A 12,472-nucleotide genomic window follows, 5' to 3' on the forward strand; every position below is an offset into this window, starting at 1 on the left:
AAACGGCTTAACTCTATGATGGAGATTCTATAAGCCTTATGTCCCAAGAGTATCACTATAAAGTTACAATAAAGATAACAAAAAAGAAAAAAAAAAAAAAAAGAAAACTCCCTGAGATCTTAAACAAAAGTTTAAAGTTTTACAAAGCTTAATACATATTTTTTAAAATGATGATCATAGACAATAGAAACTAAACATTTATATTTGAATGCAGACCCATCACTTAATATATCAGTGACCTCAGGCAATTTTAATTTCCCTACTCAGTTTCTCCAAGTGTAAAATGGGAAAAATAATTTTTTATGGCACTATGGTGAGAATCAACGTTTGTAATAGCACCCAGTACAACTCATTAATATAGTAGCTAATGAAATGCTCTGAAAATTTAACTATCTAGAATAAATTGTCCTTTGAAATAATTTTACTTCTTTTAAAAATGTTATGACTTTTTAGATGTTTAGCTGTTACTCTGTAGTTTGTAAATATGTAAAGTAGAAAATGCCAAGATTCATGTAAGTGTATAAAGGATGTTTTTTAATCTCATTATAAGGCATCTGTTTGACCAATTCATTCTTTAGCCTCAATTTAGATGGCATCTCCTCTGGGAAGCCTTCTTTAATCTCTACTTGTACATCTACTAGACACTTAAAAATCTACCACATCCAAAACGAAAGTCCTGATTGCTCATCTCTGTCCCAAAGTTGCTCCATCTAAATACCTTTCCCATCTCAGAGCTGATGGCAAAACCATCTTTCCCAGTTTCTCAGCCAAATCTTAGAGTCGTTTTGTCTTCTCTTTTTCTCATATCCCAGATACAATCCATCAAAAGCCTTTTTGGTTGTACCTTAAAAACATCCAGAATTAAAAAAAAAAAAAATCCAGAATTTGACTTCTATCAAACTTCAGTCACTTAGATTACGCTATGAGATTTTTAACTAGTGGACAGTGCCTCCCTATATAGTCTAATCTCAACACAGCAACTGGAATGATCCTTCAAAAGTATAAGCCAGATTTACTGATAGCCCTGCAATGGCTCGCTCCTTGAAGTCATTCTAGGGTCTGTAAAGCCTTGTATGATCTAACCCTTCCACCCATTACCTCTGTCAATACTTCCTTTACTCTCCTTCTCCCTCACTCTGCTCCAATCACACTGGTCTCTCTGTTCATTACTTTGAACATACCAGGCATGTTACTGCCTCAAGCCCTTTGTTCGGAAGGCTCTTCCCAAAGATTTCCACAGAGCTAACCAATTCCTTGGTCCTTGCTCAATTATCACCTTCTTTATAAATCCTTCTTCAACCTCTGCAACCCATCATCACCACAGCCTTCCTATTCTGCTCTACTTTTTCTATCCTCCATTAAACTTGACAACTTCAAATGTGCTATGTACTTCATTTATCATGTTTATTGTTTATCTCCACCCCCATTATACATTCCACAAAAGCAGAGAACTTTGGAAGTTTTATTTACTGATACATCTCATGCACCTAGAATAGCACCAAAAAATGCAAATAAAATATGTGAATCAAAGAATACATTAGGCACTTCCTGTGTTGCCTTTAGCATCCTGCTCTGGCCACTATTATATCAGTATCACAGGGTACTGTAATAGCTGTTAGAAAAATTTTCTGTCTTTTCAACTAAACTACTTTAAATTTCTTGAAACACAGGAGTTTTATTTTACTTTCTTTTAGTAGTGCTGGCACTTCCTTAGAGTGCCTGACACTTAGTAAGTACTCTGCATTATTTAATTTATTGATGAAAAAAATAAACCTATCTAAATCAAGATGTAAGCACCTTTATTATCTCCAAAATATAAACACAATGCTTAAAGGCATAACACTGAAGACTGAGTTCTGGATTCTGTGTTTTTGGTCTGGGTCTGGCACTTATAAAACACTGTTGAAATTATTTAAATTTCCTACAACTATTTCCTTATTAGTAAAAAGTGGAGTAGTGATGATATCTCAATCTCATATGATTCCCATGAATATAAAAAGCAGGTAATAGTGAAAAAATTCAGAACGTGCCACTCTAGCATATTGACTATTTTGAGTTAAAGGCCTTTGAAAAATAGCAAATATAAGGAAAAAACATTCTGATCTTCCTTCTTTTTCTTAAAAGCAAAAAATGTAATTCCTCTATGAAAGATGTCCTTCTATACCAGAAGGAAAGTAACATTCTTATCATCAAGGACAAAAATTGAAACTGTGATAATTCTACACAGACTGTTAAAAATAATTCTCTCCCTTTAGCCTCTGTACATAATTTGTCACTTTTCCATAACTGTCTCTCTTTATTCAACTTAATATAAAACAAATAGGTTTTGCCATTTCTTTGGATCTTCATTCCTTATGCAGACTTCCATGTCACGCAAAACTTTTATTAAGTAAATCTGTATGCTTTTCTCATGTTGATCTACCTTAAAAGTCTATTTAATTTTCAGGCCCAGCCACAAGGAACTCTAAAAGGGTAAAGGTAAAAGTCTGTATCTCCTACAAGAAAATCAGCCCAGTGATTGATATATATATTATGCAGTCAATAACTGACATCTATTACTTGTTATTACAAATTAAATAGAACTACTACTTTAAGTCCTACTTCAATAACTTGACTAAACTAAAATATTCACTAAACATAATCTTTAGAATATCCTAAAAAGCACCAATGATTTATATTAAAAATTATTTATCTAAAATAACTTTGTGAAGCATTTTGCAAAACAGTTTCTTAATTCTCTCAATAAAAGTATTATATTTTTATTATTTCAGAATATTTTAAAATATTTCTGGATGTTAGGTTCTATAACTATCTTTGGCAATTGCTTTCTATGTTTAATAATTTAATAATATATTTTCTTTTATATGGCCAGGGTACCTAATTCTAGAGTTTAAAAATCAAGTATCTTACTATTTAGATGAACTACACTTATAGGCCTTTAAAATATACACACATTCTTCTCTCTGCTCTGAATAATTTCATTTCCAGAAGTAAGACTTTTGAGAAAAAGATTTAAGTACATTTATGACACTTTACTAATCACCTCCAAGCTTTTCACTTTTCATTTCAGTCATGTATCCAACAATAATATTTTGGTAATGTTATATTTTCAACTGAGCAAAACTAACAATTCTGTCCAAATTAAAAGGCCAATTGTATGATGTTTATTTTAAACCCTATTTTCTCTTATTTTATAATAAAAATAATTTTTCTATTGTTTTATAACAGAAAAATATTATTTCCCTGCCTACTGTGACTCCTAAATGTTTTCCTACTCTATCTCTGGAGTCAGTTCTCCATTTTATAAAATACTTGTAAAAACTAATTTTCTTTACAGTTTGTACTAATATAAAGAAATAAACAAACATACACATTTTACTTAACACTCACATGGACAGCAGACAAGAAAACTGAGGTAAGCAGTTTAAATGATTGTCCCAAGACCACAGATGGAGTGACTGCCAGCTTTAGGATTAAAACTAAGCAGCTCATTATTCTCTTCTTATATTCCAAGTACTTAATACTGTTTTTACATCACAAGGATTTCTTAACTAATTTAAGAACAATAACTTAATTTAATAATTAAAACAATTATCAACAATAAGTATGATAAACGTAAATAGATTTGTGAAATTTACGAAACAAAAATAAAATTACTTTAGTCAAATATTCCCTGAAAACATTAATCTGATTTACCACATGTTATTTTAAACATTTTCCTTAGCCAAGAAAGTGACAGTTCAATATAATTTATCATTTCAATGTCTTTTTTAAAAGCCAATTTCTTCAACCAAAAATCTACAATGAGTATATGAGATGGTTGCTACCAAAAGAAATACTTTTCATTAAAAGAAATTTTCCAAACTTAAACCAGTAGTTTCTACTCTAATTGTAAACTTAAACTTCAGGATATATTTATATAGATATATCTATGAAAAGACAAAGATAAAAAGTAAAGAAAACATCAAATACTATTGCATTTACAAGAGAAAAACACACACAGTATAACATTAACAGCTTACTGTGGAGAGTGGGTTTAATCAGGAAGTAGCCATTATCCTTTCGATTCAGAGCAGTGACAGCACTCCAAAACAACAAGCCGTGATATTTTTCAGTTAAAAGGAATGAAAGAATACCTACTATTGTGTCCTAGCTTTGCTGACCCCAAAGGTCACCACATGTCTTTTATCAAAAGCTATCATGAAAACATAATCCAAGTAAGCATTTACAATGCTCTGTTTGTTGAAACACCTAAAATCTACCTAACACAACCTCTCTCTCTCAGTTACTCACAAAACATGGCTGTCTTATTCAGAGATTAGCAATTATTGTAATGAGATACTGTCGGAGAGGGTCAAATAGTACTTCCTGCAGTTTACACATCTTGATTTCCTGGTAAACAAACTGAAAGGCAGGTGGAGCACTTAGATCACCAGTAAACGTGAATGCTCACGTGACAAAACTAAGCCAGGTGAGGTTGATGTCTAAGTAATCGTTCTTTTCTTCATTTTATTACCGTCAAAACAGACAATAAAGAGTTCAGTCTTTCTTCCCTTTTTTAAGGAGGGTTTATTCCTGACAGGCATAGGCACACAGTTTATAATAAGGAATGCTTGAAAAACGAATCTGTTTAAGTAGGTTTTAAAAATTACTTCTGGCAAGTAAATTGTAAAGAAACGAGGCAATGCTAATAAGGTATAAAAAAAAAACTAAACTAAGAATAACTGTTCAAAAAATCTGCTAAATATAAGGAAAAGTGTTTAAATTTCAACTGCTTCATGAAAGTAGATAAAAGAAGTTTCTGAGTTATAATTAAAAGCCAAAATTAAATTTTATTCAAAGCATAAGCCTATTTTTATCAGGGCAAGCTCCTGCAAAAATATTGCTTTATAATTTATGTGGCAGTGTTTGAAAAAAAAAACCTCAATTATATGAATCAAAAAGTTTATAAAACTTGAAGCTCTTCCCAGGATCCTTTAAAATTCATATTTCAAAAGAAAACAAAACTGAACAATATTTACTTGTGAGCATCTTTAAAAATATATTGTTAGTTTGAAGACTAAGTTTTCTTGTCCTTAGTTTTTTTTTTTCCCCCAAATTGCTGGGTTTTTTTCCTTCTCTGAAAGTTCTAGTATAAATGAATGAGTGTTTAAGTTAAGGGTATAAAACAAGGGTATAAAGCAAACACATATACTCTGTCAAAATGATAAACTAATTCACTACTTTAAAAATATTTAAGATTTTTAAATCTTAATCTACAAAACTGCATTTATCTTAATTCTATATATACTAAGGCCATGTATCTATGTCTTATTAGAAACACAGAATGCTTTAATTTTAACGCAAAGAACTTTTAATGGCCTTTTTACAACATAATCAAGGCGTTATGTTACATTACTTAAATCTTATTTACTCTGTGAAATAAAATTCTATTGTACTAAAAGAGAAAACACAACAAAGTGACAATAAAATTAATAACAAAAAGAACACCCAAGTAGAGAAAACTCTAGTGACAAGAGAAAAGAATCTCAGAAAATGTCTCATTACAAACAATATGTGTCGTTTGAAAGGAGTGTGTATTCAATATTAAATATTAACACAACTCACTAATCACCACCTTTACTACAATGACATGAAATAGCAAATTTTTAAAAAACTATGACTACAGAGTTATAGTTCCAGGTCCAGTTCAGTTCCAGCTGCATTTCTTGGTCAAATGAAATAATTAAAATATTCTACAGTTGTCTGTAATGCAAAACAAAGCCCTAATATTTCTTTTATAGAAAATTTAAGATATAATTCCTGCTAAATATGTAGCTTTGACTGTAATTCATATACCAAAACAAAACTAAATTTTAAATTAGAAAATTATTATTTGTTATTTCAAAGATTCAAGACTATCTTAGTTTCCTATAACATATCAGAGTTAGAGGATAATGATAAAATAAATCTGAAATTCTGTTTCATTCATGGTGGCTTTTTCAACAATCAGCAAGGTTTGGTATTAAGAGTTTATAATTCAGCTGAAAGGGCTGGGACAAAAACCAAGGAAATATATATGATACCCTGTGAGTTAGAAAAAGACCCCCTCTGAGCTGACATATGTGAAAAAGGCACGTTTTCCTCCTCTAGGGATGTATTTCAGCCCTACTTATTCTCTTAAGTCAGGCACTCGTGTGTAGGGCACACCTAGCACAATAAAGTAACTATACGAGCAAATGGGCAAAAAGCTTCAGAAAGGACTCCCCCACTCCCTGGCAAGTCTAAGAAACCACAGAGATTAGTCATCCATGACTTAAGAAATTCATACAAAAAGAAGAGAGGGGGCAGGGGAGGGGACACAAGGAGGAAGGAAGGTTCCTGCTTTTATTGCTTGTCTTCTGCTAGCAATAAGTAAGCTTTACATGGTTATTTATAGCCTTTTTATTCCAAAATAATTCAATGTGACTTAGAGAAATATGAATAGTAGAACACATGCTTTCAAAATATAAATTAATATGCATAAAGAGAAAATAAAGAGGAAGCAAGAAACAGAAACACCTATAATAAGGCCTTCCACAAGATGATTCTAATATGTAGGGGGTTCAGCTCTGAACTTCCCAGCAATAAAAGTCAAGTGGGAAACGACCAAATTACAAAATTTTTAATTCTCCATAAGACATCTTACAAACCAGCACCAGAGCTTTTCCTAATACTCAGAATTGAGAGATATTTCTTTTATATTTTTCAAATAATGTATCACTGGACAATACAATAATTTTTTTCAACAGCTTCTTTGCAGAAATTAAATAACGAATTTTACATGAAAGTTTCTTTTAACATTTCCTCAGTGGAAGCTGAGGTCATAACTAAAGGAAATTTACCCAGAAAATAAGCCATCTTGCTAAGAAAGCTTCGATAATTTATCTAATCTGGGTTTTTAAACAAATACTAACAATCCCCAGGATTTTTTGTTAGATTCACAGTCCACTTTCATACTGCAAATTCATACTTCATTTTCTAAATATTGGTTTTTCTGCTGGATGAGTACGTAAAAATGGGCATGCAAACTATAACTGTGGTTCCACATCAGATGAAAGAGAAGACACTGGTAGTTAGGTAAGTCTAGACACTTAAAAGGGAACTTCTCTTTTTTACTTAAAACAGTTCCTCTCTTTGTTAGTGACTTTCTATAACCCTGCTCGATCCAACAGCCTGAAAACCCAATCTATGATGACTTTTATTCCTCTTCAGTTTGGTATTTCTAACTATGGTAAAGAAATCTGACTTAGGGTTTCTAGAGCATTCATTCATTTTAGAGCATGAATCTTTGCATGCTTTTACAGCATTTGCTTTCTATATTATTGGTAAGGGGAAAAGACAGTTGTAAAATAAATATAAACAGAATACCTCTCCTCTCATTTTACAAGAAAAATAAGGCTAGCAATGGTAGCATCTCTAGATACCATATATATGTGGCCTGAATACTACTGCTAAAATTTAACAATGCTACAACCCAATTTTCATGTACGGCAAATTTTTACGTATGGTGCGAATCACATCATCCATTATAGCTGGGTTGGTCACTTCTCTGTCTCCCAAAGATGTCAGGTTTATGTTCTGTTTCCCATTGCTTCTCCATGTCATTATCAGTTTAGATCTTATTCAGCATGGTCCTTTCTCAGAGCCTATTTGGGGCCATAAAACCTTTCTCCACCTGATTTAGCTCTATATTATTCTCTAATTATTTTAGGGATCCACCTTGCTAGATTTTGAAATACCTGATTTTATATCACTCACTATGAATCATAAAATGCAAACACCATAAGTACACATTAATTTATTCATTAATAAACTGTACATATTTATTACAGCTCATGTTTGTTTACCATGATCAGGATATTTAGTAGGATTGCATCAAGTGAGCCAGTTGCCAATTTTTACCATATAGGTAATTTTTTTGGCAGGATCGGGTTGGGGGTAGGGATGGAGGGGAGGTTGCAGAGGGGCAGAGGGAGAGGGAGAGAGAAAATCTTAAGCAGGTTCCATGCCCAGCACAGGGCTCAATGTGGGGCTCAATCTCAACCCTGAGATCATGACCTGAGCTGAAATCCAGAGCTGGATGCCTAACTGACTGAGTCACACAGGCGCCCCCCATATAGGTAATTTCTAAATGGTGTATGGAATCAACCCATATTAAATCAAACCTTAGGCTTTTCTACTTTCAAGATGGTCAAAAGAATTTAATTGTAAGAACAACATTTGAGAACACTACCAAAAACCAAACAGATTTTATAGAATTGTCAGACCTCAAAATGACCAAAATTATATCAGCTATGTCCAATATAGTTTGATCCATATTTGAATTTATATATATCACCCAAACAGTCATGAAGCCTAATCCCTTGTTAAATGAATTTTTCCAATGTGTAGCCACCAAAATTTGTTATTTCTGAATTTCCTATTTTAAGAAAACTCAATCTAAGTAATCTCAATGTACAATTTTTGCTATTGCAAATGGTAGCAGTATTTACATTTGTCATAATATGTACACTTGCTTAACATTTTTCTTGCAATAAGAAAAAGCACTCCCAAAATTTAAAAAGGTGAGAAAGCATATGCTTAAGAAACTCATGTTAATTAGCACCTTAAATCAATCAAGATTATATTCTAGTCATTTTAAAAGTTATAGGATAATTAAAATGGTTACATTATTAACCACCTTATAATTGTTTACCTTAAAGAACAAAAGTAGGAAACATATCTATCACATAAATTGAAAAGCTTTAGAACAAATTTAACAACAAAAGAAAGAATGTAATTCAATTTTCTTTCTTTTTCTAAAAAGCAAACTGGAAAGAGTAAACCAAAGGAAGCTACAAATATATATATTTTCATTTATTGCAACAGAATAGATACACACAGTGCCTGTGAGAATACAATATTCATTTTGCTGCAGAAGAACAGACATTGCATAACAATGAGATTTGCTAATGAAATCAACCATCAACCTGGAATACATATGTATTAAACCAAGACCTCAGTGTCATTTTCTTTTTGCATCGTTTGTTCTTTCTTTCATTTTTTTCTTGACCTTGTCAGTATTTTTGTCCTTTAGGTTTCGGAACTTTGGTAAAGCAAAATCAAGACTATAATATTATACTGTAATGCTTTTTTTTTCATCACATTTATTTTTAATGTAAATTCCAATTGTTCTGCTTCTATCAGCACTATTAATGTACCTCTGGAAAAACAAAATCAATGGATGCTACCAGAAGAAACAAAGGAGGCTTATTTCCATACAAAATATTTGGATCAGGTCTACAAAAACTTTTATCAACATTTGACATAAATTCTAGACGACAACTTTTATAGCAATATTAGTGCTTACTTAAGAAATTTTTAAAATTTATATATTTTAAGGTCATTTTTGTTAATAGTGCTTGCTTACTTAATAAGAAACTTAAAAATAATATATCTTAAAGTCACTTTTGTGATAATATAAATCCTCCAGCAATTTCTACTACGGACAGTTATTAAGTGAAATAATGTAAGGCTGATATAATTATCAACTTGCAAATTATTATAATGCTTTTAGATTAAAATCATAATTTTCCCCCCAAAATGTTCTGCTATCCTGGTCTAAAAAATTAATCACCTATTTCCACTTATCAAAAGTGAATAATTCTGACAATTTTCTTTAAAATTTATTAATTTTAATTTATGATTTAATTATTATAATTTTCTATAAAAGCCCAAAAGACTATGAAAGTACTTGATATTATATACCTTTAAAAAAAAGCATTAATGTACTTCAAGACTGATTTATATCTCTTTGAGTATAAGCTATTTAACTAAATGACTATCCATCCTATTGGTTGACTGTTTACACAATTAGGTTTTCAATTCATGTGTGGTACAGATAAAATTAACAGCCTAACCTGCTGTGGTATATAATTGCTACTAATTCATGATAATAACAACTTTTAAAAATAGCAATACTTATACACACTAAAACAGCCGTAGTCAAATGAAATTAAGGTTTCTATTTTTATAATACCTTAATATGCAACCTCAAACAATATCCTGCAAAATAAAAGTCAATAAGTATTTCAGTTATATTAAAAACATAAGCCAAATGTTCCTTATTATTATTTTTTAAATATTTTATTTATTTATTCATGAGAGACACACACAGAGAGAGAGAGAGAGAGAGAGGCAGAGACATAGGCAGAGGGAGAAGCAGGCTCCACGCAAGGAGCCTGATCTGGGACTCCAGATCACGCCCTGAGCCAAAGGTGGACGCTCAACTGCTGAGCCACCCAGGTGTCCCTAAATGATTCTTATTTAAAAACTCTCTGAAAGTTGCCACTGACAGTCAAATAGTTTTCCAGACTATTTTAAAAACTGTGAAGGACAATTTTAAGCAAAGAATCACCTGATTGCAGAACAATAATTAATTCATATACAAGGTATTTCCCTAAAAAGCCAAGAAATTTCTATTAAAGTGTCAAAATATAAATCAGATTGTAGAGAAAAAAAGCCAGTTTAAGCAAATGTCTATGGCAATACTGAAAACCTACTTTCATTAGGCAAAGGATGTAATTTAAAAATGCAGTGATGGGCTTTGGAAGGTCATCTAGCTCCTTGCAACTCAGGTGTGGTCCACAGACCACCAACATCGCAGTTGCTTCTTAAAAATAAAGACTCTCAAGCTCCAGCCCAAACCTACTGAATCAGAATCTTTTGTATCATAAAAATTTAAAAAGGTCTAGATCATTCTAGAAAATTCTTCAGCCTACCTAAAAATTTGTGTACCAATTCCAGTGACTTCTGATATTCTAACAATTAAAATGCAGAATATTCAAAGAATCAACAATTTACTTGTCATACTCAAAAACCATTTGCTTAATTACTTGAAGTCTCATATTCACATAGACTCCTGATTTAAAATTGTGGTGATAAAAGAATAAGGGTGTAGGAATAATCTTTTTTGTGAGATCTGGAAAGTATTAAATAAATGGATAAAATGGAAGTATTTACACTTCCTAGAAATTATTTTAAGTTTTTAAGCCCAAGGATTCTTTCTTAAATAGAATCTTGTTAGGAAGCCCAGTATAGTAAAAAATAAATGAAGGCCAGCTCTTTGTGGCAGAGGAGGCACCCAGCAGTAGCCAAGGCATCTCAACAGAACTACCTCAGAATATAGTTTGAAAAACTCTGATTTAAGGAAAGTATGTAAGAGTCTAAAAACAAACTGAAAATATAAAGTTTGCCATTCATCAAAGTCAGTCTAAGGATCACTATATAGAGACCTACTGTTTAATTTATTCTCTGGTGTTTTAAATTAATAAAATTACATAAATTAAGCATTTTTTTCTCACTAAAATTGATCTTTCTCCAAATTGTTCTAATTGGTGAAGCTACATTTATTTTTAAATTATTTTTAAAGATTTTATTTATTCATCCATGAGAGACAGAGAGAGAGAGAGAGAGAGAGAGAGAGACACACACACACAGGCAGAGGGAGAAGCAGACTCCATGTAGGAGCCTGACATGGGACTTGATCCCAGGTCTCCAAGATAACACCCTGGGCGGAAGGCAGTGCTACACTGGTGGGCCACCCAGGGATCCCCATGAAGCTATATTTTTTTTTAAAGATTGATTGATTGATTGATTGATTGATTCATTCATTCATTCATGAGAGACACACACAGAGAGAGGCAGAGACACAGGCAGAGGGAGAAGCAGGCTCTATGCAGAGAGCCTGACGTGGGACTCGATTCCAGGTCTCCCGGATCAGGGCCTGGGCTGAAGGCAGCGCTAAACCACTGAGCTAAACCTGGGCTGCCCTGAAGCTACATTTAATTCACAGGTGATCTTTAATTTTTTTTAGTTAATAGTATGCCTACCATACACAAGACATAATGGTAAGTTCCACAAGGGCATTAATAGATGAATGGACAAACCATTCTACTTATCACCCCAGGAGGGCGAAGACAGATATGGAATATAAAGTGCCATAAAAGCACTATAGCTATGGAAGCAGAATAGTAATAAATACTATTTTTAAAGATTTTATTTATTTATTCATGAGAGACACAGAGAGACGCAGAGGCATGGGCAGAAGGAGAAGCAGGCTCTTCACGGGAGCCTGATGTGGGACTTGATCTCAGCACTCTGGGACCACAGATGTTCAACCACTGAGCCACCCAGGCATCCCTATGGAAGCATAATTAACTGAGGACTTTAGAAAAGGCTTCATGAAGGGTGACATCTAAAGCAGACTTTGAAAGTGTGTAGTATTTTGAAAGACAAAGATGGTGAAGTGGAGGAACTGGAGAAAATGGCATCGTAAGTGGAGGGCAGACATATACTGAAAAGCAGAAGATGAAGAGCACTGCGTATATTTGAAGAATAGCTTGAGGCAACTTGCAAGCTCTATAACAAAAATCATGAGTTGTTCATTTTACAGCAGTACAACCTACAGAAC

The 12,472-nt window shown here is 32.6% G+C and overlaps 1 protein-coding gene across 15 annotated transcripts in view; it reads right to left on the reverse strand.

Moving 5' to 3' along the window:
- Window positions 1–12,472, reverse strand: part of BAZ2B (bromodomain adjacent to zinc finger domain 2B) — a 293,071-nt gene that overhangs the window by 172,190 nt on the left and 108,409 nt on the right. For 2 of the 15 annotated variants that reach the window (XM_049106144.1, XM_035696621.2), the window contains exon 1: window positions 4,023–4,387. The exons of 7 other annotated variants lie outside the window; for them this stretch is intronic. The gene's annotated coding sequence lies outside the window, so the exon portion shown is untranslated. Of the gene's footprint in view, window positions 1–4,022; window positions 4,397–12,472 lie in introns of those variants that run through there. 6 more of the 15 variants (XM_049106141.1, XM_049106139.1, XM_025471092.3 and 3 more) reach the window with 5 other exon arrangements.

The sequence above is a fragment of the Canis lupus genome, chromosome 36 (assembly GCF_003254725.2).
Source record: "Canis lupus dingo isolate Sandy chromosome 36, ASM325472v2, whole genome shotgun sequence".
NCBI classification, from domain to species: Eukaryota; Metazoa; Chordata; class Mammalia; order Carnivora; family Canidae; genus Canis; species Canis lupus.